The sequence below is a fragment of the Aotus nancymaae genome, unplaced genomic scaffold (assembly GCF_030222135.1).
Source record: "Aotus nancymaae isolate 86718 unplaced genomic scaffold, 86718_ANA_hifiasm-v0.15.2.pri h1tg000008l, whole genome shotgun sequence".
In the NCBI taxonomy this organism is placed as follows: domain Eukaryota; kingdom Metazoa; phylum Chordata; class Mammalia; order Primates; family Aotidae; genus Aotus; species Aotus nancymaae.
Window position 1 is genome coordinate 23,973,327 of NW_026988419.1, and position 26,451 is coordinate 23,999,777.

At 38.1% G+C, this 26,451-nt stretch overlaps 1 protein-coding gene across 35 annotated transcripts in view; it reads right to left on the reverse strand.

Annotated features, from left to right (window-relative positions):
• Positions 1–26,451, reverse strand: part of MAP2 (microtubule associated protein 2) — a 305,526-nt gene that overhangs the window by 219,924 nt on the left and 59,151 nt on the right. For all 35 annotated transcript variants that reach the window (XM_064373057.1, XM_064373055.1, XM_064373052.1 and 32 more), the window contains one exon: positions 2,447–2,496. The gene's annotated coding sequence lies outside the window, so the exon portion shown is untranslated. The remainder of the gene's footprint in view (positions 1–2,446; positions 2,497–26,451) is intronic.

The following is a 26,451-nucleotide window of genomic DNA, read 5'->3' on the forward strand; positions in this document are numbered from 1 at the left end:
TTACCTTCCTTGTTTCTGGACTTCTTTCTGACTTTTTTGGGGGGGCGGGAATAACTTTAGGAGCCTAAAACACGTTTCCAGTCTAAATTTAGTGATACTGTGTTTTATAAAATCTAAGATACCGTTCATTACAAGACACACCTCATTTACTACCAAGAAAAAAAATGCCATCAATTTAACTATAGAATCACTTAATTTTACATAATTTAATGTAAAATTACATGTATCACAAAACTAATAAAATATTGCAATGGCATTTCTAATGTCCTATTTTATGGATCCCTATTGGTAGCTTGCTTTTATCTGGAAACACTAGTTACTCTGCTCAGCTAATATTTTTACAGAAAAACACACTTTTTCTGGGAGGGAAACTCTTTTATCTTAAACCAAAAGAACTTAGTTATAGTTGAAAAAAGAATGGTAATTTCTATTACATATATTCTGTTTTGATAACTTGGCTATTTCTGGTGATTTAATATATTTTTAAGAGACTTACTACATCTAGTCACTTTTATAAAATGTGATTTAGATAACTGATTGACCAAATGTAATTTAATGTTATTTTCATTTCCAGATAGAAGGGAAAACCATACTAATTGTACTAAACCACACATATCCAGTGGGAAGACCTGGTAGTAAGAGAGGTTTAAACATGTTTCCATTTTTATGTATACTTTATTTTCACTGGTATATTTATTTGAAAATAGGCAAGTCATCTTGACCAAATATACTCAATATTCATATTCCCACAACAGAAATCTCCAAGAGGAAGATGGTTAGGGGATCAGATTATGAAAAATGTTTCTGCATAACTGTCAGTTGTTTTTTTAAATAATCTAACAAAAATCTTTTCTTTTCAGTTTTCTTTCTTTCTGGAAAGTGGTCAGAGCAAGATGAGATTGGAAATTGCCATGGTTACCATATCAACTATAAAATAAAAATCAGAAAGGGAAGAGTTTACTTCTTATTTAAAAAGAGAAAGGTATGGTTTACCTGTAATACAGATTTATAATTAAAACTTAACTCTGTGCATTGAAAATATTACTAATTCATTGATGTATACTTTACAAAAATCTCATTCTACTTGTAATTTTGGTTTTGTAGGTGGATGGGATAGAAAAAAAAGTTCAAAACGTCTTTTAAAAAATTACACATTTAAATGTTCACAAATGTCCATAGTATACACTAAGGAATGAATAAAAAAGAGACTTTAATAAATTTGACCTTGAACTATATAAAAACACCTAATAAAAAATATAGTTTATAAGCAGACTTCAAATCAACACTTGCAGACATTTCACCTTTTTTCTCTATTGAGTTGCCAGTTATCTATAGGCATGATTTTAATCTATTTGCTTCACTCTATACAGATTTCAAAGATAGGAAAGCACAGTTTGAAAAGAGAAATAATAGGAGTTTTTCATCTGAGAGAGAGAGAGAAAAGAGAGAGAGAGAGAGAGAGAGAGAGTGTGTGTGTGTGTGTGTGTGTGTGTGTCTGCCTGTGTCTGTGTGTTTATGTGTATTTGGTTGTAGGAAAGTGAGGTCAGAATTGGGGCCAGAAAAGGTACATATTTACAGAGTGCCTATTGTATGACAGACACTGCAATCTGAAGGGTTAAATATGGGCTTTCAATGGAAAATTCCTGATTAGTGTAAGGGAACATGAAAAGCCAATGTTTTCCTTTATGTTAATTATTAATCAAAAGTCTATACAAAAAGTTTAGCAACACCTGGCATGTTGTTCTTTTATAAGCAATAAAAGTCTTCATTTCATTCAGTGTTTAGTTGCCTTTTTAAAAAAAAAATCTGAATACACGTTCAAAAAAAAATAGAAGGCATAAATAATATCCCAAACTTATTGCTGTGAGGGCCTTCTGAGGTTCTGTTATTACTCTAAACTCAGTTAAGCTAGTTTCGAGTCTCAAAAAAAAGCCAATTAATGAAAGCACAGAACAAAAGGAATGACGTCTTAACTCTCAGCTAACTGAAATTTTTATTGAGAAGTACATTTTCAACTCTGCCCTCTTTAGGAAATGTATTCTCTGTGGGTATATAATTGTGGAATTCAAAATGTTTTCCTGCAACTTCAGACAGCTGATCATTCTTGAAAATGTTAACCAGCTTTCCAAGAAGTAATTATTTCAATATTTCTGTTAATTAAATGAGTGAATTTGAGTTGGATTTTTTTCATTAATCAAAACTCAGCTAGTAAGATGAAATAAATTCAGCATTCAATAACCAAATAAATTATACTAATTAGAAAAACAAACACTGCTCAGGGAACCATGTTTGCTAGTAGATCAACTCTGAAATATATCCAGTTTTTCCTAAATTTGAGCTTTTACCACACATTGCAAGCATATTTCTGATCCAGCTATCTAAAAACCCACAATGCCTTTATTTTATTTCACAGTTTATTCATGATTGACACAAATACAGTACTGACCTTAATTCCAGCCAGAAGTTATAAGACACTTTGGATTAGATCAATAAAATCTAAAAGAAGAAGAGAAAAATATACAGTAAGTTAAATCAGTTGAACAATCTGGCCTTTTCTTTCACTAAGGAGGAGGATAAAGTCCGAAGTGACTTGTTCCTCATTCCATAAAATGCACTGACTGAAACACATCCATTTACAATGTATGAGGGTTACACATAATAAAACTTTAAACTTAAAAATATGTTCTACATTTTATTTTAAAAAATATTAAACGCCAAAATTATGTCCTATTTTTCTTTTACACTTATTTAAAGTAGAAGTTTATAGTTATTTAAAGTAGAAGTCCTATGCTTATATTCTAAAACAACTAACCAAAAATAATTTTTAACACATTCTGCTCCTAAAATACTACCATTGCTCTTAAGAGATGTTTAATCAAAAATAATAAAACTCGTGCATTGTGATCCTGCCATAGACTGAATGCTTATGTCCCCTCCTCCCTAAATTCATAGGTTGAGATCCTAATCTCCTAATGTGATGATATTTGGAGGTGGGGCCTTTGGAAGGTGATTAGTGCCCCTATAAAAGAGATCCCAGAAATATAAAAAGTATGACTATGCCTTTACACAGAGATCACAGGGAGCACTCTCACACCTTCTGCCATATGAAGACGAAGGAAAAAACAGGGAGCAGGACCTCAGCAAAAACAATCTGCTGCTGTCTTGATCTTGAACTTCTCTGCTTCTAGAACTGTGAAAAATTTATTTCTGTTCTTATATGTTTGTTAGAACAGTCTGTACAGACTGACATAGGTCTTTAATCTGATTTAATATGCACAGAGAGTCTGTAGATTTTTAGTCCTGGGTCAACAATCAGTCTAAACCTTTGCTAAAGGTAGCAAAGGTCAAATAAGACCATTTCAGTGGTAAACAATCCATCTTCCCGTTGGTCTCTTGCACCTTAGCCTTGCCACTAAAATATGCTGAGAAGTAAATATGCATAAAAGTATGTTGTAAAATGAAAGTATAAAGAAGATAAACCAGGGACCAAAAAAAACAAAAAACAAAAAAACCCTTCTGTCCCAAATGTCAGCCTGCCTCTTGGACAGATAGCAAACAAAACTTCAGAATGACAAAAGAGTGAGACTCGCCTCACCACAGGGAGCATCTATGTCAAAGTCTCTAAATTAAAAGGCAAGTTAAGTTCTAGAAGTATGTTTGTGAGTTAATTGGATAGAAAACAGCATATGTTCTTCTTCTACATGTTCAAAATGTTTCATTATTAGACTCCTATGTTAAATCCAAAAACTAAATTAGCCTAAAACTATTTACTGAAAAGGACAGTGTAAAATAATATACAGAAAATACTAGTTAACCACAGAAAATACAACTGAATATGAAACAGTTGATTTTTAATCCTAAGGGTTTCTAATCCTAATAGTTGATTTTTAATCCTAACAAAATGATAGTTGACACATCCGTGGAGATTTGTTTTTTAAGTATCTGAGGAAATTATGAAAGATATTTAAGATTAATGCCTTTAGTATATCTATCTTGATTTCAAACACCTGATATTATTTTACTTTGATAAAAATATTATTTTTTGGCTATAAAGCCAGCAGCTCCCTAACTATTATATTGGCCCAGGGCACCACTGTAAACTCTTAGGGGGATAGTGAAATATTTTCTTTTTATTTATTTATTTATTTATTTATTTATTTTTAAAGATGAGGTTTCACCATGTTGGTCAGGCTGGTCTTGAACTCCCGACCTCAGGTGATCCACCTGCCTTGGCCTCCAATATTTTATTTTTTTGAGACAGCATCTCACTCCGTCACCCAGTCTGGAGTGCAGGGGTGTGGTCATGGCTCACTGCAGCCTCAACCTCCCAGTTTCAATCAGTTCCCCCACCTAAGCCTCTGTAGTAACTGAAACTACAGGCATGAACTACCACACCTGACTAATTTTTGTATTCTTTATAGAGATGGAGTTTCACCACGTTGCCCAGGCTGGTCTCAAACTCCTGGACTCAAGTGATCCACCCACCTTGACCTCTCAAAGTGCTGGGATTACAGGCACGAGCCACCATGCCTGGCCAAAATATTTTCAATATATGAAAACAAAAACAAAAAATCCACAGCAATATCCACTAGGCAGCACAAGAACTATTAAAGTGGTTTGTGGTTTCAATATTAGATCATGCTACTTTCCTTTCAATGATGCTCACAGCTTTGAAAAGTTGGGTTTTTCGTGATGTTTGTGATATAAAAGCAAATACTGCATGAAAATCAACATGAAATAAGAATGACCAAAACCCTTTTTTTCCATAAAAAATTAAAGGAAATAAGAATGACAGTGTCCAGTTTGACTCCAAGGTTTGAGGGCTGGGCAGTATTCAACAGGCACAAATCCCATTAGTAAGTGATTGTGGGTTTCTAAGCATAAAACAAAAATAGATTTGCTTTCAATTTATTTGAATTATTTTTCAAAAGGCTTCTAAGTTGTTAGAACTTAAACATATTATGCTAATTAAATTAAACTGTGAGGTACATCTTTTGGCCTAGAGGCACCTTGAAAATAAAATTACTGAGATGCTAAGGGTATCAAAAACTGAGAACATCTGGGACATTCCTGTTAAAACACAGTTTCTTGTTTGTTTTTTTGTTTTGCTCCACAAATTTAAAGAGAAAGCATGAGAAATTTAAAACAAAAATACTAAGAGAGAAAAGGAAAAAAGAGAAAGAAAAAATATGTCTCTCTAAAACAAGAAGAAAAAATACTAAGAGAGTAAGAAGGGCAGTCACTGATTCAACACACTCAGTGACAGTGTATGTGTGACTGGGTTGCATGCACACTACTGTGTATCCAAGAGATGGCTAAAGTAGAATGTACGTAAGAACGCTAAGCTATGAAAGACAGAGTGGATACACTGCATATATGTTCATTTTAGTCATGTTATCAATCACTATCCCCTAAGAAAAAAAGGAGGCATTGAAAAAGAATATTTAGATCTAAATATTCACTAGGAAAAAAAATGATAGCTTGCACAGCAACATGTATGTACTTAATGCCACAAAACTGAACCCTTAAAAATAGTTGAAATGCTATATTTTATGTTACATATATTTCACTACAATATAAAATAAGAGATGCTATTATCCTAGGATCTTGCATAGTGTCTCATACAAAAAGCTGCTCTATAATCACTAAATGCATACTGAGCAATGACTACCAGGATGATATTGCCACTTAACAACTCTTTAAAGAGAACGTGGTTCACTAGTTGCCTGAGGTTGGGAAAAGTCTAACATGAAACTGCCCATTTGTTTGCTTGCAAGTTTTAGGCGTCACTTTATCATTTGACTATAGCTACTTCTTGCTAATTGCTCTTTGACATAGATCAGCATCCTGATATCTTTAATATTCTTAAAAATATACTGGATTTCTTCTATATGCACTCCCAAATACATACTTTCATAGCAAAAACAAAATGATACTTGTGGGATTTTTTTTTTTTTTTTGAGTTTTATGACACAGGAACTTGACTTCTTTATGTATTCCATATGTATCTGGAAAGACATTCCAACTTACTTGTCACTCTTCCAATGTTCCTCCTCCCCACAACTGCCAGCCCCATCTCCAAAAAAAATCTTGCTTTTTTTTTTTGAGACAGGGTCTTGCTCTGTCACCTAGGCTGGAGTGCAGTGGCATGATCTCAGCTCACTACAACCTCCACCTCCTGAGTTCAAGTGATTCTCCTGCCTCAGCCTCCCGAGTTGCTGGGATTACAGGCATGCACCACCACGCCCAGCTAATTTTGTATTTTTTTTTTTTTTTTTTAGTGGAGATGGGATTTCAACATTTGGTCAGGGTGGTCTTGAACACCCGACCTCAGGTGATCTGCCTGCTTCAGCCTCCCAAAGTGCTGGGATTACAGGCCTGAGCCACCGCACGCAGCCAATACTATATTAGGTATGTGAACTTTCTATTTGAACCCAAGGTATTTCACATGCAAAATATCAACAAACATCGTTAAATGAATAAAGGTGCTTACTGTTGTATTTTTTCTAATTCTATGTCAAATTTAAAGAAACAGTTGAAAATACCCTTTTTGGTGAGAATAAGAAAATAAAAATCCCATCCTTGCCTTATATGACTTCCATTAAAAGGATAGTCTCTTCAATAAATGATGTTAAGTAGACTGGGTACTACATGCAAAAGAATGAAAATGAGATTTTATCTTACACCATGCACAAAAAGCGACTCAAAATTGAATGAAAGCTTAAATGTAAGATCTGAAGCCGTAAAACTCCTAGAAGAAAGCAAAGGGAATAAGCTTCTTGACACTGACTTCCGCAATGATTTTTTGAATATGACACCAAGAGCTCAGGCATCACAAGCAGAAATAAACAGGTGGGGCTACATCAAACTGTCCAAAAAAGGAAACAATCAAAAAAATAAAAAAACCTAGAGAATAGGAGAGAAAATATTTGCAAGCCATATATCTGGCAAGGGTAGTTAATATCCAAAATATAGGGCTGAGTGTGGGGGCTCAGGCCTGTAATCCCAGCACATTGGGAGGCCAAGAGGGTGGAGTGCTTGAGTCTAGGAGTTTAAGACCAGTCTGGGCAACATGGAGAAACCCCATCTATACAAAGAATGACAAAAAATTAGCTGGGCATTGTGACATGCACTTGTTGTCCCAGCTACCCAGGATGCTGAGGTGGCAGGATTGACTGAGCCCAGGAAGTCAAGGCTGCAGTGAGCTGTGACTGTGCACCGAACTCCAGCCTGGGCAACAGAGTGAGACCCTGTCTCAAAAAAATAAATAAATAAAAAATATGTAAGGAAAACAATGAGACACTATCTAAAAGCAAACAAATAAAAACAACCTGATTTAAAAATGAGCAAAGGACTTGAATAGACATTTTTCCAAAGAAGACACGACAATGGCTAACAAGTTTATGAAAAGGTGGCTAATATCAGAAATTAACAGAGAAACGAAAATCAAAACCACAATGAGATATCTATCTTACACCAGTATTGTAAGGTCTTTTAGGTTGACTAATGGTCCTACAGATGCCATGTTAACCTCTGTGACCTGCACAGACACTCCAGATGAGTTCCTGGAAAATCTGAAATAACTGGAAGACCATGAAAAGGGGAAGAAATGATCAACCCCTGCAGTGCCTACTTAACTTTAAGACATTCTCTATTGTTCCTTATTCCCACCCCAGTTGATAAGGCCAATGGACTTTGTAACCGACTTTGTGGGTCAACCTTGTGACTCCATACCTTACGACCTCCTCCCAGCTTGCAGAAAACCACCCTAAGCTGTAACTTCTGTAGGTTTCCACTGCCCACCCCAAACCTATAAAACTGACTCCTATCCCACCACCCTTCATTGACTCTCTTTTCGGACTCAGCCTGCCCGCACCGGGGTGAATAAGCAGCCATGTTGCTCACACAAAGCCTGTTTTGTGGGGGGGTCTCTTCATTCAGAGCGCGTGTTTCAACAAGTATGGCTATCATTAAAAAGACTGTTTAAACAGTGTTAGATGTGGGGAAAAGGAAAGGGAATCCTGTATACTGTTGATGGGAATGTAAATTGGTACAAGTGCTATGGAGGTACCTCAAGAAATTAAACAGAAAACTACAATTTGATCCAGCAATCCTATTACAGGGAAAAGACACAAAGAAAATTAAGTTGGCATCTTGAAGAGATATCTGCACTCCTGTGTTCATTGGAGCATTATTCACAATAGCCAAAATATGAAAACAACCAGTGTCAATCAACAGATGAATGAATTAAAAAATTGTGAGATATGGCCAGGCTCGGTAGCTAACGCCTGTAACCCCAGCACTTTGGGAGGCTGAGGCGGGTGGATCACCTGAGGTCAGGAGTTCACGACCAGCCTGCCCAACATGGTGAAACCCCATCTCTACTAAAAATACAAAAAATTAGCCAGGTGTGGTGGCACACGCCTGTAATCCCAGCTACTCAGGAGGCTGAGGCAGGAGAATCGCTTGAACTCAGGAGGCAGAGGTTGCAGTGAGCCGAGATCACACCACTGCACTCCAGCCTTGGTGACAGAGAGAGACTCCGTCTCAAAAAAAAAAAAAAAAAAAAAAAAAAAAAATTGTGAGATACTTTATATAATGGAATATTATTAAGACTTTAAAAGGGAGATCCTGCCATTTGCAACAAAACGAAAACCTGTAAGGCATTATGGTAAGTGAAATAAGCCAAACACAGAAAGAAAACTACTGCACAATCTCACTTATATGGAATCTTCAAAAGCTGAACTCATAGAAGCAGAGTAGAATGGTGGTTATCAGGAGGTAGGGAGGTTGGTGGAATGAAGACATGTTGGTCAAAGGCTGTAAGGTCACAGTTATATAGGATGACTAAATCTAGAGGTCTAATGTACAGCATGATGACCATAGTTAATAATATTGTAAAGTATACTGAAAATTTGCTTAAAAAATAGATTTCAGGGTTACTTTTTAAAAAGGTAACTGTGTGTGGAGACAGACATGCTAATTTGCTTCACTCTAGTAATCAATTCACTGTGTGTGTATATATATGTGTATATATATATATAAGCATCAAAACGTCATGTTGTACCCCTTAAATATATACAATTTTTATATAAAAATATTGAAAACACAGTTCTGAGGGAAAAGAGGTATTCATTTTTGACCTGGTGGACTCAAGCTGCCCCGTGGCTTCTATTTTTTTTGCTTGCTTTTCTCAAGGAGAGCACTTTCATTTGCAGTGCCAGGAGCAGTTGCTTTGTAAATAACTCCTTGGAACTTTTTTCTTTTTTTCCAACCAAGCCAGTTACTGAGCAAATAGGAACAGAATCATGAAGATTGATGTTGCCCTAAGGCTCAGTCCTCACTGTGAACATCTGCCATTTCAAACACACAAGTCAAGACTTTTTGTGTAGTATTTTGCTAAACAATGCCCTAAGCAAAACACAAATAAAATTCTTTTCAATAGGATTTAGCTGCTTCCAGGCAGCTTAATGTATCAGCATAATAAAAGCACCACTTCTCCATCCTCTCTCTTTATCCTCACCTAAAAGGTAAGAGAAGTATCAGCAAATCATCTTAAGTTAATTGCTAAAGCACTTCTTAGCCCTCCCTCACCCCCGCCGACTTCACGCCTCCGTATTATTAATCATATTGTGATGGTCAGATACCATTATAAAGCCTATGTCAAACTAAAATATGCCTGATTATACCTCACAAGGAATACAAAATGAAAATAGCAGACATCTTGTAGCTATTGGATTATCAAGGTTAATCGTGAGTTGAAAATTCACAACTATTTCTTATGCTTCTCCCTTGTTAAAGTTAGATTGAGTTTTCAAATTATATAAATTGTTACTGCTTAAGTAATAGAAAAGTTACTACTTGAGGTACAACTTACAGAAACAAATGTTGGTAATACTGCAGTTATAAGATATTTAAAAGATTCTATTTTTTTAAAAAAATGGAAATGCTTTTTGCTTATAATTCTTGTGATTATCATATTTTTGAGATATAGAGTAGGCTTTTTTTTTTTTTTTTTTTAATGGAGACAGGGTCTCATTCTGTTGTCTCTGCTGGAGTGCATTGTGACTCACTCCAGTCTTGACCTCCCCAGGCTCAGATGATCCTCTCGCCTCAGCTTCCTGAGTTGCTGGGACTACAGGCATGAACCACCACGCCCAACTAATTTTTCATTTCTTTTCTTTTCTTTTCTTTTTTTTTTTTGTAGAGACAGTTTCCCTATGTTGTCCAGGCTGGTCTCAAACTCCTGAGCTCAAGTGATCCAACATCTGAAATTGCTATGATTACAGGCATAAGCCACCATACCCAGCTGTGTAGGGTTTTTGTTGTTGTTTGTTTTATTTTTTTAGCATCATTTAGTATTTTAGGGATCCGATGTTCTTTAAAGAGTCCACTTTAGAATCTAGTGGGATAGGGGAAGTTGTGAAAAAGCCAAAGACAAAAAGTTATGATGCAAAAAAAATACATATATTTCTATTGTCACAAGGAAATACTAACAGAGCTTTTGGGAGACAAAAAGGAGAACAAAAGGGGGGAAAATCCCGTTATGAAGATAAAGCTTTACAAAGGAAGTCACATTTGAGTTAGTCCTTGAAGGAGGCAAGAGATTTTGATAGGTGGAGATGGAGTAGGAAGGAGACCAATTCAGACAATGGACAGGACACCACAGAAACAAAGTAACAGAAGAATCAAAGCCCAGGGGGTGTTTGGAAGAATACATAGCTAGAGTATGACACAAAAGAAGAGCAATCATTGAGTGAAAAGCTAAGTTGGCTCTATATAGTAAATAATGACCTTGAATGGCAATCTGAGGAGGCTATTCAATTAAATATATTTAATTTTGTAGGTGAAATTGGACTGCTGAAGGTTTTAAACTCAAGAATGGCATAATTAGGAAATTTAATCTGGCAATCTTATGTAGATTGGATCAGAGAGGGGAGTGCTTAAAGAAGTATCCATTTAAGTGGCTCCTTCAGAAGTCCAGGTGAATGGCAATGAAGAGCCAATGCAGGTGGAGACAGCATCCATATAAAGGAGAGTGTTACAGGATTGCATAGATATGTGTATTAGTTGGCTTAGACTGTGATATAGTTTTGATGTTTGTCTCCACCCAAATCTCATGTTAAATTGTTCTCTCTGTTGCTGGAGGTGGGTCCTGGAGGGAGGTGACTGGGTTATGGGGGCAGAGCTCTCATGGCTTGGTGCTGTCTTCATCATAGTGAGTTCTCACAAGATCCAGTCACTTAAAAGTGTGCGTCACCTCCCCCGGGCATTCTCCCTCTCCTTTTCCTCTCCACCCCCTGTCTCTCTTTCTGGCTTGCTCCCTGCTTTCACCATATGAAGTGCCTGCTCTGCACTGCTCTCCACCATGAGTAAAAGCTCCCTGAGGCCTCCCCAGAAGCTGATGCTGGCACTGTTTCCTGTATGGATTGCAGAACCATGAGCCAATTAAACTTATTTTTACAATAAATTACCCAGTCTTGGGTATTTCTTTATAGCAATGTAAGAACAGCCTAATACATTGAACTGAAGAGTGGGGTGTTGCTATAAAGATACCTGAAAATGTCGAAGCAGCTTTGGAACTAAGTAATGAGCTGAGGTTGGAAGAGTCTGGAGGGCTTAGAAAAAGACAGAAATATGAGGGGAAGTTTGGAATTTTTTAGACAATAGTTAAATGGTTGTGACCAAAATGCTGACAGTTATATGGACAGCAAAATCCAGGCTGATGAGGTCTCTGACGAAAATGAGGAACTTATTGGGAACTGGGACAAAGGTCACACATATTGTGTGTTAGCAAAGAGCTTGGCTGGATTGTGTCCATACCCTAGGGGTCTTTGGAAGTTTGAGCTTCATAGTGACTATTCAGAGAATCTGGCAGATGAAATTTCTGAGCAGCAATATATTTAAGATGTGCCCTGCTGTTTCTAACAACCTATGCTCAGAAGCAGGAGCAAAGAAAAGATTAAGAGTTGGAATTTATATTTAAAAGGGAAGCACACCATAAAAGTTTGTAAAAATTTCAGTCTAACCATGTGGCAGAGAAAGAAAAAGCTTTTCTGAGAGAGGAATTCAAGTAGGCTGTGGACCACTTGCTAGAGAAATTTGTATAACTAAACCCTTACCAAGTGCTGATAGCCAAGACAATGGGAAAAAGGCCTTGAAGGCATTTCAGAGACCTTCATGGCAGCCCCTCCCACCATAGGCCCAGAGGCCTAGGAAGGAAGAACGGTTTTGTGGGCCAGGTCCAGGGCCCCACTGTCCTGCACAGCCCAGGATTCTGTACTGCGTTGGAAGCTCTGGCTCCAGCCTCTGCTCAAAGGACCCCAGAAACTGTTCTGCCACCGCTCTAGAGAGCACAAACTGCTGTAAGTCTTGGCCGCTTCCATGTGTTGTTAAGCCTTCAGGTGCACAGAGTGCAAGAGTGAATGAGGCTTGGCACCTTCCACCTAGATTTCAAAGGTGTATGAAAAAGCCTGGGTACCCCAGCAGGAGCCTGCTGCATGGGCAGAGCCCCAACAGAGAACTTCTACTAGGGCAGTGCCAAGGGGAAATGTGAAGTTGGAACCCTCACATTGGGTCTCCACGGGGGCGCTCCCTAGTGGAACTGTGAGAAGCGAGTCACCACACTCCAGACCTTAGACCAGCAGCTTGCACCCTGCACCTGGAAAAGTTGTGAGAGCAGCTGAGGGGTGTGGGGAAGACGCAACCTGCAAAGCTAAAAGGGCAGAGCTAACCAAGGCCTTTGGAGCCTCCTCATTGTACCAGTGTGCTGTGGGTGTGAGACATGGAGTCAAAAGGTATTATTTTGGAGCTTTAAAGTTTAATGACTGCCCTGCTAGGTTTTGAACTTGCATGGTTCTGTAGCACCTTTCTTTTGGCCAATTTCCTCTGGGAATAGCGAAGTTTACTCGGTGCCTATACCTCCATTGTATATTGAGTAAATAACTCTTTCTGATTTTACAGGCTTGTAGATGGAAGGGATTTGGCTTGTTTCAAATGAGGTTTTGCACTTTGGACTTTTGAATTAATGCTGGAATGAGTTAAGACATTGGGGGACTGTTGAGAAGGCATGATTGTATTTTGCAATGTGAGAATAACATGAGATTTGGAAGGGGCTGGGGTAGAATGATATAGTTTTCATATTTGTCCCCACCCAACTCTCATGTTGGATTGTAATCCCTGGTGCTGGAGGTGGGGCCTGGTGGAAGGGGTTTGGATCATGGAGGTGATCCCTCATGGCTTGCTGCTGTTTTTGTGATAGGGAGTTCTCATGAGATCTGGTCATTTAAGAGAGTGTGGCACCTCCCATTCTACTCTCTCTCTCTCATTCTCTCCATCGCTTGCTCCTGCTTTCACCATGTGAAGTGCCTAATCCTGCTTTGCTTTCTTTCTGCCAGGAGAAAAACTCCCTGAGTCCTCCCCAGAAGTTGATGCCAGCACTATGTTTCCTGTATAACCTGCAGAACTGTAAGCCAATTAAACCTCTTTTTTTAATAAGTTACCCAATCCCATGTATTTATAGCAATGCAAGAATGGCCCAATATAGTCTACTATAACAAAATGCCATAGACTGTGTGGTTTGAACAACAGAAATTTACTTGTTCATAGTTCCGGAAGTTGGAGGGATGAGATCAAGTGCCAACATGGTCTGGTTCTGGTGAGGGCTATATTTCTGGGTTATAGACAGTCACATTCTATGTCCTCACATGGTGGGGAAAGAAAGACATGAAGGTGGGTGGGGAAAGTTTAGAAAACTCTCTTTTCCTCTTCTTATGAGGCCACCAATCCTATTGGATTAGGGCCCCTCCATCATGACTTCATTTAACCTTAATTACCTTCTACAGACCCTATTTTTAAATACAGTCACACTGGCACTTAGAACTTCAACATATGGATGGGGTGGGGCACAACTCAGTCCATAAGAGTATTTACAGTCTATACAGAATTTAGAGATCAAAGCTGGGTGTGGTGGCTCACCTCTAATCCCAGCACTTTGGGAGACCAAGGCAGAGGACTGCTTGAAGCCAGGAGTTTGAGACCAGCATGAGCAACACAGAGAGACCACTACAATTTTTTTTTTCAATTAGCCGGGTATGGTGGTTCACACCTGTAGTCCTAGCTACTGGGGAGGCTGATGCTAGAGGCATATGAGGTTACAGTGAGCTATGATTGTGCCACTGAAACCCGTCGTTGGCAACAGAGTCCCTGTCTCACACACACAAAAAAAGAATTTAAGGATAGACTGGCCAAGAAAGGCACAGGATGGAGAAAGGAGCCAAGAGAATTTTGAGAGTGTAAGACAAACAGACTCCCAGAACATTCTTAGAAACAGGAAAGCCTGAAGGGAGATCCAGATGCCAGGCAAAAGTAGATGATGGGCTTTATTAGGTACATTAAGTGTGAGTTTCTGGCAGGATAATAAAGGAAGGGTATTCATCAGGCAACTGACCTATTCATGAAGGGTATGATTTTATGTGATATACAAAGGAATAAAAACTTAATACTTAAACAAAACAATAAAGGAGTTAAATTTGTGGTGATATAATTAGGCAAAATATATCAATAGAGGGTCAGAGGTACATGTTCCAAAACATAGAATTAAGTTGTCTAGACAGCTCATATTATTGTATATTTAATTGCACTTTGCCTTGACAGGTAGATATAACATTAATAGAGTGCTGGCTTTGTTGTAAGCCCATATTGTTCTTAATAAATACCATATCCTGCCTGCCCAGACAGTGGGCTGCGCTGGGTCAGTGACCCAGCAAATCTATTAGTTTTCCAAGCACTTAGTGTGGTATATGGCACAAAGTCGGGAATCTATAAATGTGGAATGACTCACTCCCCGGAAAAAGAGGCTGAGTCATGAGCACTCCAACTAATTTCACCTCTAGACATTGTATTATTCATATAAAACAACATCGTAGGAAGCTAGGCACGAGGTATGGCTCGTAATGGAATGTTCTGTACTCTGACATGTTTGCTGTAGCTGCCGTAACAATGGTTGGAAATGAAAGTTAAGGCTAAAGAGGGCCAGTTACACGCTGGGAAATTGGACCTAATTCACCCATGTACTGTCACAACAATGAAAATAAAATAACTAAGTGATGCAATAACTGGAAATAAATGAGTTCCAATTGAAAATAAGAACTTTCAAATGTGTAAATCATGGAAATTATTTTATGAAAGCTAGAGTACCATTCTAATACAAAACAACAAAAATTATAGAAAATGAGCATTAAGTGTTCAATATAACTCAAGCATTGTACAAAGCTGTCAGAAGCATTATTGATTTAATCCTCATGAAGACCAAACACAGCAGATACTGTGTTTTTTATTCCCAGGAGAAAACTAAGCTTATAAAGATTAAATATCCAGTACCTATGGGGAGAAAACATTTCTAATTAATTGATATTATGCCATTGTCTTTTATTAAGGCAAATAAATAATAAAAATCACAGATAAGGTGACATATATACATATATATGGATATATGACCAGCATATATTATTTTTTCATCTTTTATTTTTAAGTTTCCAGCACTGATGGATTTTCCTAACTATATAATTCTCCAAGGAATTCTGGCATATTCAAATTCAGGCAGAAACAATAGGGGAAAACAAGCTTTGAAGAAACTTAAAACCAATGATAAATTTTTGAAACGAAAATATCCCAATCTCTCATAGTTCTTTCTCTTAAGTGTTTTCAGTAGGACAAAAACTTTGGAAGATGGCAATATTTATTTACTTATTTTTCAAAGTGAAAGCAAGTTTACTAAGAAAGCAAAGGAATAAAGAATAGCTACTCCACAGACAATGCAGCCCTGAGGGCTGTTGGTTGCCCATTTTTATGGTTATTTCTTGATTATATGCTAACAAGAAGTAGATTATTCATGCCTCCCCTTTTTAGACCATATAGGGTAACTTCCTGACATTGCCATGGCATTTGTAAACTGTCATGGCACTGGTAGGACTGTAGCAGTGAGGACGACCAAAGGTCACTCTCATCACCATCTTGGTTGCAGTGAGTTTTAGCGGGCTTTTTTATTTATTATTTATTTACTTTTTAAGTATACTTTAAGTTCTGGGATACATGTGCAGAATGTGCAGGTTTGTTACATAGGTATACATGCGCCATGGTGGTTTGCTGCACCCATCATCTACATTAGGTATTTCTCCTAATGCTATCCCTCTCCTTGCCCCCCAACCCCCCACAGGCCCCAGTGTGTGACGTTCCCCTCCATGTGCCCATATGTTCTCATCATTCAACTCCCACTTATAAATGAAAACATGTGGTGTTTGGTTTTCTGTTCCTATGTTAGTTTGCTGAGAATGATGGTTTCCAGCTTCATCCATGTCCCTGCAAAGGACATGAACTCATTTTTTTTTTTATGGCTTCATAGTATTCCATGGTGTATATGTGCCACATTTTCTTTATCCAGTCTAACACTGATTGGCATTTGGGTTGGTTCCAAGTCTTTGCTATTGTAAATAGTGCTGCAATAAACATACATGGGCATGTGTCTTTATAGTAGAATGATTTATAATCCTTTGAGTATATTCCCAGTAATAGGATTGCTCGGTCAAATGGTATTGCTGGTTCTAGATTCTTGAGGAATTGCCACAGTCTTCCACAATGCTTGAACTAATTTACACTCCCACCAACAGTGTAAAAGTGTTCCTATTTCTCCACCTCCACTCCAGCATCTGTTGTTTCCTGACTTTTTAGTGATCGCCATTCTAATAGGTGTGAGATGATATCTCATTGTGGTTTTTTGATTTGCATTTCTCTAATGACCAGTGATGATTAGCTTTTTTCATATGTTTGTTAGCAGCATAACTGTCTTCTTTTGAGAAGTGTCTATTCATATCCTTCTCCCATTTTTTTGATGGGTTTTTTTTTTTCTTGTAAATTTGTTTAAGTTCCTTGTAGATTCTGAATATTAGCCCTTTGTCAGATGAATAGATTGCAAAAATTTTCTCCCATTCTTTAGATTGCCTGTTCTCTCTGATGATAGTTTCTTTTGCTGTGCATTAGCTCTTTAGTTTAACTAGATCTCATTTGTCAATTTTGGCTTTTGTTGCCATTGCTTTTGGTGTTTTAGTCATGAAGGCTTTGGTCATGCCTATGTCCTGAATGGTATTGGCTAGGTTTTCTTCTAGAGTTTTTATGGTTTTAGGTCTTACATTTAAATCTTTAATCTATCTTGTGTTAATTTTTGTATAAGGTGTAAAGAAGGGGTCCAGTCTTAGTTTTCTGCATATGGCTAGCCGGTTTTCCCAACATCATTTATTAAATAGGGAATCCTCTCCCCATTGCTTGTTTTTGTCAGGTTTGCCAAAGACCAGGTGGTTGTAGAGATGTGGTGTTATTTCTGAGGTCTCTGTTCTGCTCCATTGCTCTATATATCTGTTTTGGTGCCAGTACCACACTGTTTTGATTACTGTAGCCTTATAGTATGGTTTGAAGTCAGGTAGTGTGATGTCTCCAGCTTTGTTCTTTTTGCTTAGGATTATCTTAGATATACAGGCTCTTTTTTGGTTCCATATGAAATTTAAAGTAGTTTTTTCTAATTCTGTGTAGAAAGTCAATGATAGCTTAATGGGAATAGCATTGAATCTATAAAATACTTTGGGCCGTATGGCCATTTTCATGATATCGATTGTTCCTACCCATGAGGATGGACTGTTTTTCCATTTGTTTCTGTCCTCTCTTATTTCCTTGAGCAGTGGTTTGTATTTCTCCTTGAAGAGGTCCTACACATCCTTAGTAAGTTGTATTCCTAGGTATTTTATTCTCTTTGTAGCAGTCGTGAATGGGAGTTTGCTCAAGATTTGGCTCTTTGTTTGTCTATGATTTGTGTGTAGGAATGCTTCTAATTTTTGCACATTGATTTTGTAACCTGAGACTTTGCTGAACTTGCTTATCAGCTTAAGGGGTTATTGGGCTGAGATGATGGGGTTTTCTAAATATAGAATTATATTATCTGCAAACAGAGATAAATTGACTTCCTCTCTTCCTATTTGAATACCCTTTATTTCTTTCTCTTGCCTGATTGCCCTGGCCAGAACTTCCAATGCTATGTTCAATAGAAGTGGTGAGAGAGGTCATCCTTGTCTTGTACCAGTTTTCAAAGGGAATGCTTCCAGCTTTTGCCCCTTCAGTATAATATTGGCTGTGATTTGTCACAAATAGCTCTTATTATTTTGAGATATGTTCCATCAATATATAGTTTATTGGGTGTATTTAGCATGAAGGGGTGTTGAATTTTATCGACAGCTTTTTCTGCATCTATTGAGATAATCATGTAGTTTTTGCCATTGGTTCTGCTTATTTGATGAGTTATGTTTACTGATTTGCATATGTTGAACCAGCCTTGCAACCCAGTGATGAAGCCAAGTTGATCGTGGTGGATAAGCTGTTAAATGTGATGCTGGATTTGGTTTGCCAGTATTTTATTGAGGATGTTCGCATTGATGTTCATCAGGAATATTGGCCTGAAATTTTCTATTTTTGTTGTGTCTCTGCAAAGTTTTGGTATCAGAATGATGCTGGCCTTATAAAATAAGTTAGAGAGGATTTCCTCTTTTTTTATTGTTTGGAATAGTTTCAGAAGGAATGGTACGAGCTTCTCTATGTAACTCTGGAAGAATTCAGCTGTGAATCTGTCTGATCCCGGGCTTTTTTTGGTTGGTAGGCTATTAATTACTGCCTCAGTTTCAGAACTTTTTACTGGTTTAGTCTTGGGTGTATGTGTCCTGGAATTTATCCATTTCTTTTAGATATTTAGTTTATTTGCACAGAGGTGTTTATAGTATTCTCTGACGATACTTTGTATTTCTGTGGGATCAGTGGTGATCTGCTCTTTATCTATTTTTATTGTGTCTCTTTGATTCTTCTCTCTTTTCTTCTTTATTAGTCTAGATAGTGGTCAATCTTTTCATTAATCTTTTCAAAAAACAGCTCCTAGATTCACTGATTTCTTCAAGGGTTTTTCATGTCTCTGTCTCCTTCAGTTCTGCTCTGATCTTAGTAATTTCTTGTCTTCTGCTAGCTTTTGAATTTGTTTCCTGTTGCTTCTCTAGTTCTTTTAATTGTGATGTTAGAGTGTTGATTTTAGATCCTTCCCACTTTCTTTTGTGGGCATTTAGTGCTATAAATTTCCCTCTAAAAACTGCTTTAGCTGTGTCCCAGAGATTCTGGTACATTGTGTCTTTGCTCTCATTGGTTTCAAAGAACTTATTTATTTCTGCCTTAATTTTGTTATTTACCCAGTAATCACTGAGAAGCAGGTTGTTCAGTTTCCATGTAGTTGTGTGGTTTTGAGTGAGTTTCTTAATCCTGTATTCTAGTTCGATTGCACTATGATCTGGGAGACATTTTTTTTTATTATTTCCATTCTTTTGCATTTGCTGAGGAGTGTTTTACTTCCAATTATGTGGTCAATTTTAGAATAAGTACTATGTGGTGCTGAGAAGAATGTATATTCTGTTGATTGGGAGTGGTGAGTTCTGTAGATGTCTATTAGGTCTGCTTGGTCCAGAGCTGAGTTTAAGTCCTGAATATCCTTGTTAATCCTCTGTCTCGTTGATCTGTCTAATATTGACCGGGGGGTGTTAAAGTCTCCCACTTTTATTGTGTGGGAGTCTATGTCTCTTTGTAGGTCCCTAAGAACTTGATTTATGAATCTGGGTGTTCCTGTATTGGGTGCATACATATTTAGGATTATACATTTAGGATAGTTAGCTATTCTTGTTGCATTGATCCCTTTACCATTGTGTAATGCCCTTTTGTCTTTTTCAGTCTTTGTTAGTTTAAAGTCTGTTTTATCAGAGACTAGGATTGCAACCCTGCTTTTTTTTTTTTTTCTTTCAATTTTCTTGGTAAATCTTCCTCCATCCCTTTATTTTGAGGCTATGTGGGTCTTTGCACATGAGATTTGTCTCCTGAATACAGCACACTGATAGGTCTTGACTCTTTATCCAATTTACCAGTCTGTGCCTTTTAATTGGGCATTTAGCCCATTTACATTTAAGGCTAATATTGTTATGTGTGAATCTGATCCTGTCATTATGATGCTAGTTGGTTATTTCGCACATTAGTTGATGCAGTTTCTTCCTGGTGTCAATCGTCTTTACATTTTGGTTTGCTTTTGCAGTGGCTGGTACTGGTTATTCCTTTCAATATTTAGTGCTTTCTTCAGGAACTCTTGTAAGGCAGGCCTGGTGGTGACAAAATCCCTCAGCATTTGCTTGTCTGTAAAGGATTTTATTTCTCCTTCACGTATGATGCTTAGTTTGGCTGGATATGAAATTTTGGGTTGAAAATTCTTTTCCTTAAGAATGTTGAATATTGGCCCCCACTCTCTTCTAGCTTGTAGGGTTTCTGCAAAGAGATCTGCTGTTAGTCTGATGGGCTTCCCTTTGTGGGTAACTTGACCTTTCTCTCTGGTTGCCCTTGACATTTTTCCCTTCATTTGAACCTTGATGAATCTGATGATTATGTGTCTTGGGGTTGCTCTTGAGATGTTCTCTGCATTTCCTGAATTTGAATGTTGGCCTGTCTTGCTAGGTTGGGGAAGTTATCCTGGATAATATCCTGAAGTGTGTTTTACAAGTTGGTTCCGTTCTCCCCATCACTTTCAGGTACACCAGTCAAATGTAGGTTTGGTCTTTTCACATAGTCCCATATATATTGGAGGCTCTGTTCATTCCTTTTCATTCTTTTTTGTCTAATCTTGTCTTCACACTTTATTTCATTAAGCTGATCTTCAACCTCTGATATCCTTTCTTCCACTTGATTGATTTGGCTATATTTTGCTGAAATTTTCAGCTCCATCACATCATTTATGTTCTTCTCTAAACTGGTTATTCTAATTAGCAATTCCTCTAACCTTTTATCAAGGTTCTTAGCTTCCTTGCATTGGGTTAGAACATGCTCCTTTAGCTTCTCCATCCAGTTTTGTTCTCTTACTGGCGAAGAGTTGTGATCCTTTGGAGTAGAAGAGGTATTATGGTTTTTGAAATCTGCAGCCTTTTTGCACTGGTTTTTCTTCAACTTCATGGATTTATCTGCCTTTGTCTTTGCTGTTGGTGACCTTCAGATGGGGTTTTTGCGTGGTTGTCCTTTTTGTTGATGTTGATGCTATTGCTTTCTGTTTGTTAGTTTTCTTTCTAACAGTCAGGCCCCTCTTCTGCAGGTCTGCTGGAGTTTGCTGGAGGTTCACTCCAGACACTGTTTGCCTGGGTTTCCCCAGCAGAGGCTGCAGAATAGCAAAGATTGATGCTTTCTCCTTCCTCTGGAAGCTTCATCTCAGAGAAGCACCTACCAGATGCCAGCCAGAGCTCTTCTGTGTGAGGTGTCTCTTGACCCCTGCTGGGAGGTATCTCCCAGGTAGGAGGCACGGTGGTCAGGGACACACTTGAGGAGGCAGTCTGTCCATTAGCAGGGCATGAGCACTGCGCTGGGAGATCCACTGCTCACTTGAGAGCCAACAGGCCGGAACGTTTAAGTCTGCTGAAGATGCGCTCACAGCTGCCCCTTCCCCAGGTGCTCTGTCCCTGGGAGATGAGAGTTTTATCTATAAGCCCCTGACTGAAGCTGCTGCCTTTCTTTCAAAGATGCCCTGCCTGGAGAGGAGGAATCTAGAGAGGCTGTCTGACTACAGTGGCTTTGTGGTGCTGCAGTGGGCTCTGCCCAATCCAAACTTCCTGACAGCTTTGTTTACGCTGTGAGAGGAAAACCACCTACTCAAGCCTCAGTAATGGTGGATGCCCCTCCCCACACCAAACTCGAGTGTTCCAGGTTGACTTCAGAATGCTGCGCTGGCAGCGAGAATTTCAAGCCAGTGGATCTTAGCTTGCTGGACTCCATGGGGGTTGGATCTGCTGAGCAAGACCACTTGGCTCCCTGGCTTTAGCCCCCTTTCCAGGAGAGTGAACGGTTCTGTGTCGCTGGCATTCCTGGTGCCACTGGGGTACAAAATAAACTCCAGCAGCCAGCTTGGCGTCTGCCCAAATGGCTGCCCAGTTTTGTGCTTGATACCCAGGGTCCTTGTGGTATAGGCACCTGAGGGAATCTCCTGTTCTGTGGGTTGTGAAGATATGGGAAATGTGTAGTGTCTGGGCCAGATAGCACTGTCACTCACAGCACACTCCCTCATGGCTTCCCTTGGCTAGGGGAGGGAATTCCCCAACCCTTTCTGCTTCCCAGGTGAGATGATGCCTCACCCTGCTTTGGCTGGCACTCTGTGGGCTGCACCCACTGTATAATCAGTCCCAACGAGATGAACTGGGAACCTTAGTTGGAAATTCAGAAATCACTTGCCTTCTGCATTGGTCTTGCTGGGAGCTGCAGACTGGAGCTGTTCCTATTCAGCCATCTTGCCTGGGGAATCCGGTAATATTTATTTTTTAAAGAAACTTGTTGCCATTACCTCAAAGATCTATGGCAAAAAGTTCTTACATATTTCCAACCAAGGTCCTTTTGTTTTTCCTTCTTCAAAATTTTTATTTTATCAATGTTAGGTATATAAATAGTTTAAGAGGCTACCCTATGCAAGGTTTACGGTAAAAACAGCAGTAAGAAGTATGAGTTATTTGAAAGTTAAAATGCATGTGAATGACACTGTATTTATGTGGATAATGAAGTAATAGAGTTGAGTGATTAATTTCCAAAAGCCCTTAAACTCATTTTCATCCATTTATTCAAATCATTCATCTTCAAATTCTGACTTTTCTTTGAAATGCCTTATGGGTAACTGAATGCATTATCAATTACTTGTTGAAAATATTTAATGGAACATCTTCTCCTTAATATTCCGATTTACAACTGAGCTTTGTAAACACGTAGGTTATGCCAGAGGCACACACCAGGTAGGCAGCTGTGTCTAACATTGGGATGCTTTTAAGATTAACACCACAACCTAGATTTTCTCCAATTTGGAAAGTACACATTGTCCTAGGCCTACCAAAGCATCATTTTGTCATCTGAGTGAAACCTGAATTTCAAAGGAGTGTACGGCTATAGGCAATCCTTGACAATAGAGTAAATCTGCTCCCCAAAGCTCTAATTTCCTGAAAACTCTAGCAATGCACTACTAACAAGCCAGAACTAAGCATTCCACAGATTTCTGGAGCCACTTCTCTGAGTCAGAGGCTTTCTCTGGGGTGAGTCCAGGTGTATTTAACTCCTTCTGTGTTGCTGTTATAACTGAAGTCCCACATAACTGAATAAATAAAATTGCAAATCCCCAAAAGAGGTATACGAGAATTGACTTCAGATCTATTTATTATGAAGAACATTTTCATCCATTTTAATATTACTATTGCATTTCATGTTAGATACAAGGAGCCAAAAAAAAGGTCAGAATTCTGATGGAATCTATACATTACAATAGGAAATCCTATGTCTGGAACACATGTAGCTGCAGCAAAAGTTAGGGTTTCCCATAAGTATGAAAACATTAATCTGTAACACAGATCTGCTGTTACTCCATGTTAAATATTAAGTACTTCCTCAGATTCCATTATCCTTCAACTGTACTAATCAAGAGTTAATGCTTTAATTTTCCCCCAAAGTAGCACTGGAGCAAAAAGTATTATATTGGAATGAAAATAGCTTAAATCAACTTACATTTCCCTTATAATTCACATATAAAGAATCTTATATTTATAATTTTTCAGTAACGTACTTAAAGAGACAACAAAAACATTTTAAATGATGGTTAAATTTCTAATCTGACCAACTTCCTCTTTAGCATAATTTAAGTGGTGCTGAACACCTAAATAGAATGTTTACAGCCTAACTGTGAACCAAGGCATATCTGCATCATTATTTTACTGTAAGAAAGTTTTCCCAAGCAAATAGAACATATGTGGGAGTTAATTATTCATTCTTTTTACTAATGTTTTTCAGGGTAGGGCAGACACTTTTCTAGGAACTAGGATATAATGGTGGTGAAGAAGTTGTTAACAAGGTTCCTGCACTTTTTAAGCTTACATTCACATAGGGGAACACAAATACTTAAGAGAATGATGACTGCTATAAAGAAGATAAAGCAGGGTATGGAGGGAGAGAATGAATGATAGTTGGGAGCCTTCTCCATCTCCAATTTAAGCAGCAAGAAAGAAGTAGAAGCTGAAAAGACATTTATCATAGCAAGAAAGCTAGGCCCTAACCTTCTGCCCTTTCAGAAGGGAACATTTTCAACTAACAGATCCCTGATCTACAACTGTCCAGCCACAGATTAATCATAGGGGTGTTAAAATAGAAAGTGCAAATGACAAATTCATGTGAATTTTGAATGTGCACCAAAATATTTGGAGAGTAGCGTGAGGTTATAGTAGCAGTGTTGGTGCCAACAGTAAAACTAACAGCTTTATATATGTTGGTCTTCTAGTTCTTCCACATGTATAGTCTTGCTTAGTTCTGTAAGCAAGCATACCTCTGTTGGCCTAGATTTAACTGGCTCTGAGTCATCAGCATGACACCTGCTTCCCAATGACAAGTAATCTTTGGTAATGGGTTATCCTCAATTGTTTGCTTGACAAAGTGTCAAATGTCATGCAGAAGAAAACAGTCCAGAGATAAAGAAAAAGAAATGACCTAATTTTTGAAATCCTCATTCAATAAAGTGTTTTCAATAATAACATCTGTTTTATTTCCAAATTTCTGACACAATAAAAAAAAAAGTTATAGGAGGTGGGACTTATAGTCTACCCCTAATAAATTGATTAACTCTTCTTGTTTGAGCCAAGCACAAAATTATTTAAAATACAACACTGATTAAATTCCTCTTGGTACATAAATCCTCCAACAGTTAACAGAGAAGAAAATAAGCTTTGACAGCAGTCAGGTATCACCAAAACGCTGCCCAATGAGACTCACATGAAGACAGTCGGCATCAGCCTGTACAGCAGGTCAGCCCGTCACTTCTAGGAGGACTCAGCACTTAATGAAGCTAGTGCCACAGCAGAGAAACTATAGACATGCACCAGCAGTTACAGAAAGTCAACAGGCCTCTCCCTGTCTGTAATGAGCAGCCCAATTACTAACTTCTGTTGTGTGTTTCCTACAATTGCAGACATGGTGCACAACTGCTATGTTCCCATCGGCCCAATTTCAGTGTGCCTTTGGGAACAGAGATAACACATTTAAGTTCTTTAAGAAGATTTCTTTTTTCACTATTGCTAATAGCTGACAAGGGACATTTAAATAATTGAGGAGGCCTTATTTTCTGGCCAATCTCAAATCAAGGCCAAGTTATTTAAAAGGCAGAATAAATGCACAAAATAAGTATTTGCTGACTTGCAGTAGTTTGCCCCCAAGCAAATTCATTGAGAAAGCTAAGATTCAGTGTAATGGTACATCAAATACATTTTCTTTGACTTCCTGGTAGTGAAATATAAACCACCAACCACCTACCACTAAATGTTCAGTGCTGTAAAAAGGCAGTCTGTGCCTTTCTACTGCACTCAGGAAGAAGTCAGTTTACTAACAATAAACACAAATGGCCCTCACAAAAGTTAAAAATCATTTTTTTCAAATGAAAATGCATTTTTCTTTTTATTGTTCTTAGAAGAAATAGAGGAGGTAAAGATTTTTTACCTCAATGTTTTTAAAAAAGGAATCAAGCTTAAGGAAATTTAGAAATGTTCTAGGGTTGTCTAACTTCTCAGAAGTTCAATGAGTTACAGCTCCCAGCTCCCTGAAGGGATGATAACTTGGGTAAAATTAAGGGAACTGGGAGAAAATGGATTCAAATCAATCCTCTGGAAGGGCTCTGAGGCCTCTAAGAAGATTTTCTACCAGCTGTCACCCACCTTTGCCAGCTCCATGCATTCCATTTAATTTTCCCCATGATGAAAGGGTGGATAAAAGTAAATAGCTGTGCTCTCTTAAGGTAAAAGATGCTCATGCAACTTGAAAATGTTTCAAAAGATTACCACAAACTCTGGCATTGTCACAAGCAAAACTTAACAGTGAATTATTACACTTTTGCCTCCAATTTCAAAAATAATTTTTCTTATAGATAAATGGGACCTAAAATAGGTAGACTGTACCAACAAAATGCAATAAGAATTTTTAAAAACATCTTTAAAAAAATTAAATTAAAGAACAATTTTTACGAAATGGGGTTTTGCTCCATAACCCAGGCTGGAGTATGGTGGCACAATCAGTTTAGTGCAGCCTCAAACTCTTAGGCTCAAGGGATGCTCCAGTCTCAGCTTCCTAACTAGCTGGCACCACAGGCACAGGCCACCATGCCTGGCTAATTTGTTTTATTTTTCTAGAGACAAGGTCTTACTGTGTTGCCCAGGCTAAGAATACCTTTTTTTAAACAAAGGGTAGTTTTACCATTGAATCTAGCTATCAGGACCAGTAGTAAAATAAACATTAAAACAAGGTACACTTTCTAATGCTCACATTCTTCTCTTCTTTCAGACATTT